The following is a 4,513-nucleotide window of genomic DNA, read 5'->3' as shown; positions in this document are numbered from 1 at the left end:
GGGAGAGGAGGAGAGGGCCAGCACGCAGGCGGTCCTCCGAGGAGTCGGCCGGGACGGCCCCTCCCTCCGCGCAGCCCGCTCCACCACCACCCGGACGAGCGTTAACCCGTCACCGCGGCCGTGGGCGGTGCGCGGGGCTTCCGGGTTCCTCGGCGCTAACCACCCCCCACGTGCGTGGCCGCCGAGGGTCTCTTCCCGTCGCGCCTGGCCCTGCTGCGTTTGTGGCTGGCGGGGGGGGGGGCGCCCGGGGGGAGGGATGCCCCCAGGGGCTGTTGTGATCCCCCGCACGCCCCGTTTCCGAAACATGCGTGAAAGGAGCCAGAGGTGGCTCCCCCTTTCTCCTACCGGAACCGCACTACGAGTCCCAGCGGGCAGCGCCGCCCCGCGCGTCGGCCGCAGAAGCGTTGCCTGCTGGGAGCTGGAGTCCCAACGGCCGCGGGCTCGCTGACTGCAACTGGCCGCGGGTCCTGGCCGCCCCCTCGAGGACCCCCAACCGTCCGGGCCTGGCGAACCCCTGCCGTCGCCCCGGTGCTACCGATAGAGGAGGGGGAGGGGAGGGTTCTTTGGGTTCCTTGTCCTCTGGCCTCCCAGTCCAGCTCTCCTCCGTCCTTACGGGACACTGTCGGGCAAAGGGGCTTTAACTGGGAAAGCTGCCTTGGGGGTCTTTGATCAGTACCTTAAGGTGCTAGGTTGGAATCGCTAATTCGTGCTACTTCTGCCTGATATTTCTTTGCGGTAGAGAACAACTGGAGAAAAATGTTTTTTCTTAAAGTGTGCGTTTCTCTCAGCCACTGGCATATGGCACCACAGCCCTGCAACCAGACAAAATTAGTAGTCTAAAACAACACAATTATAAATGTTTAAAACAATTTTGTACATTAGTTGTGGGCTTTAAATTTAATAAATCTATAGCCATAAAAATGCTGGCGATAGGAATGACATTAAGTCAACATATAAATTTCACTTTAAAGTAGTAATGTGCTTTTACAGTTTTTAAAGCACTTGCATAAACATCCCATCATTTGTCCCTGACAGCATTCTTGTGTGGGAGGTGGAACAAGTAGTAATAATTTTACTTGACTGTTAAGGGAACAGCCTCAAGTTAAATGATTGCCCAATTCACTATTTCAGTAACCTTCAATGCATGTGAACTGTATTGTTAGGTATGGACTAGACACTTTGTATCTTGTTTTAATTAGAGTTTAAGCCAACGATCCTTGTGTAGACGAGTGCTCCTTTGCCCCTATCTTGGTAGAAAGGGCATATTTTTGTAAAACATGTTGCCTCCTATTTATTTTTTTCCTTTTTCTAAAAAAAGTTTTATGAATTTAATTTTATTATTATTGATATTTCTTAATTTGACCAGAGAGAGACAGGGAAAATGAGAAAGCCAGCCTCCAGGTCCAGGACTGGGACCACACTTGGACATATGAGAATCCAGCACCTTAACCACCAGGCCACCTGTGATCCCTCACCCTGCACCGGTTCTTTCTTTTTTTTTTTGAGAGGTTTTCGCTATAGGATGCGTGCGCTCGCAAGACAGACAGAGACATAGAGACAGAAAGCGAGAAATCACCCCCCACGGGGGATGGTCACACTGCAATCCCTTCTCCTCCATTCTCCCCTTGGGATCTTGGGCACGCACGCACACGCGCCCGGCAGTGTTTTAAGCCACCGGGTCCGGGACATGAACTGCGGTCGACTACGTGGGAGTCCAGCAACATAGCCATTACGTTAATTGCTGGTTCCCAACCCGTATCCATTCTTTATTAGGCAAAAGAGCAAAACATAGGACTATGCTTTAGGAAGACACATTTATTACTAAATGATAAATCACCAGTCTACTAGAACTTGGTGGTTAAAATCAATCCTTCCAGGAGGCAATTGGTATTGGTATGGTGGTTAAGGCGCTGGACTCCCACAGTCTGCTGTGGTTGGAGTCCAGGATGGGGTGGCTTGCTTTCTCACTTTCTCTCCCAGCATTCCCCCCCTCCCCAGTAAGAGCGTGTGCCCTATAGCAAAATAATAAATAAAATCAATCCGTCAATATATTAATTGAATAGCTACCACACGGAAAGTATTGCATTTATTAGAAAGGAAAATAGATGACAACAAAAAGCAAATTCCTATCTTCAAAGAAGCTTAAAATGTCCTGTCTGGTAGTCATATAAATATAAGCATTCAAATCTGTGCAATAAACATCCAATCCTAGCATTTTAACAAAGCAGTGACAATTTTTTTAAATTATTTTATTTAACTTTATTTATTTTTAATTTGACCAGAGACAGAGTGAGAGAAAGAAAGAGTCCAGCGTCCTTAACCACCACGCCACCTGCCGGCCCCAGGCTGTGACAATTTCCTATTAAATTCTAAATTTATCTACTTAAAAAATGGGTGAAAATTCTATTATTATCATTTAAAAGAAAACATGACTTCATTTTAGTGTTTTCATTAAATATTGAATAGAGGCAATATGAAAAACCAAACAGGTGTAATAGAGTTAAAAAAAAAATAAAAACATGAGGGGGACTCACCTCTAATAACTTGGAAATTAGATTACACTAAGCATTAAAATGACAAAAAACCACACAATTACTAAGATGGTCTATCCGGGACTTTTTCATATACTTCTGATAGAGGAAGATAAGGGTATATTTTCTGGTGGATTCAACTAAAACGTGATTGTAAGTAACAAAGGTGAAGCAAATGATCTGCTTGGACATTTCGTCTGAGTGTAAGAGTTTGGCAAGTACTGTCCAGGGTGGCTAGAGCACTCCACTTACTAGAGAGGTCTTACCTCAGGTGTCACTAGAATGGATTCAATAACTCTCCAAAGACTTCCCTTTGTTATGAAACCATGTTGAACAAACAACCTTCCAGTTTATAAATTCTATTAATTGTTCAGCTTCCAGAGCAGCTTGACACAGGAAATGGTTGCCCCGGAGGGTAGAGAGCAGCAGTCTGGTCACTAGAAAGGTATATGAGTTCTTTGTAGTTAAGAAATACTTTGGGAAGGGAGCTGGTCATTAGGGCTTCTGTGCAGTTGTGGTTCTCGACATCGGATGTCACTGGCATATTTTAGGGTGTTGCAGTTGATGATGTACAAGGAAAAGTAGGAGCAAAGTCTATACTGGAGTATGAGAAGTTGGTAGAATCAAGAGGTTGTTGGAACCCATCCCAGGAGGGACAGGAGCTGGAACTGGAACCAAGAACCTGTTCCCTTGATCATCAATCACCTCATTTCTCCTTATCTCTTAACTAGCTCTGTGCTCTTATTAAAAGCCTGTTTTTCTGATCAATAGGAGACCAAATAAATAATCCTTCCTTAATGACACTTTCCTCTCTCATTTACTCTCTTCTCACAGCCAAGCGTTTATTTTTACTTTCTCACCTTCCCTTAATGCCATAACCCACTATGATATTACTTCATCTACCTGCCCCCAAACTGTCCTGTCAGCCATCACCAATAATCCCTCTTCTCTTTAACAGATCTAATGGACCTTCCTCAGGTCTATTTCACTTGATGTCTGCATAATTGACACTGTTCTCCTCTCTCTCTTTTCAGTTTAATTTATTTCTTCCATAAGTGAGAGAGAGTGAGAGAGAGAGAGTCAGAGATGCAGCATACCCAACAAGGTAATCCTACAATCCACCCCCAGCCTCAGCTAACCAAGGGCTCACATGTGCACAGTGTACTCAGGAAAGTCTCTGGATGCAAACCTGAACCTCCCCACGTGGTCCAGTGTCGCAGAGCAGTGAGTTTTACTGCTGCACCACAGTCCAACTCCCCTCTCTTTTTAAATACACTTTCCTGGCTTCTGGAACACACTTTCTGGTTGTGCCTGACTCTCAGACTATTCCTGCTATCCAGTGACCCTTTCCTGACCACCAGACTTGGCTGAGTACCCGCTCCATTTACCACATGATTAAAATAGCCTGTTTTCGAGTCATCTCCCCAAATCAGTTGTAAGCCTCAAAGAAGAGTGTACGTCATGTTAATCTGTATCCCTACCATCAGCACAGAGGCTGGTCCACTGACGGTGTGTGTATGTGCGTGCGTGCGTGTGTGTGTGTGTGTGTGTGTGTGTGTGTGTGTATACTAGACTTGCCTGCTCAAATTCAGGCAAGCAGGGACAGCAAAGACTATTAGGTGAAGGAACCTTCAAAAGTGAAGCCTCTGTGCAGGTGATTCCACTGTTTGACGCCGTTCAGAGAAAGTCACTCCCTCTTCGACTTCAACAGTACAGTTGTTTCTGATAGATGGAAGATGGAATGTCTGCCATTTCTTTTGCTTTTTTGACTCACTATTCTCATTTTTCTCCCTCATCACTTCTTTTTAGTCTTGAAAAAAAAAAGTGCTGTCTATGTTTATCTGGCTTGCTGTGTTTATCTAATTTTAGATTGCAAGCCGTGGGACAGAAAAATGTCTGTATGTGTGCTTCTCACTGTGGCCTTAGAATGTCTGATTCTATCAACATCATTCAATTAACCTGTTTTTATTTAATGACTAAAT

This window comes from Tupaia chinensis, unplaced genomic scaffold (assembly GCF_000334495.1).
Source record: "Tupaia chinensis unplaced genomic scaffold, TupChi_1.0 Scaffold000646_1, whole genome shotgun sequence".
In the NCBI taxonomy this organism is placed as follows: domain Eukaryota; kingdom Metazoa; phylum Chordata; class Mammalia; order Scandentia; family Tupaiidae; genus Tupaia; species Tupaia belangeri.
This window is presented reverse-complemented; position numbering follows the sequence as displayed.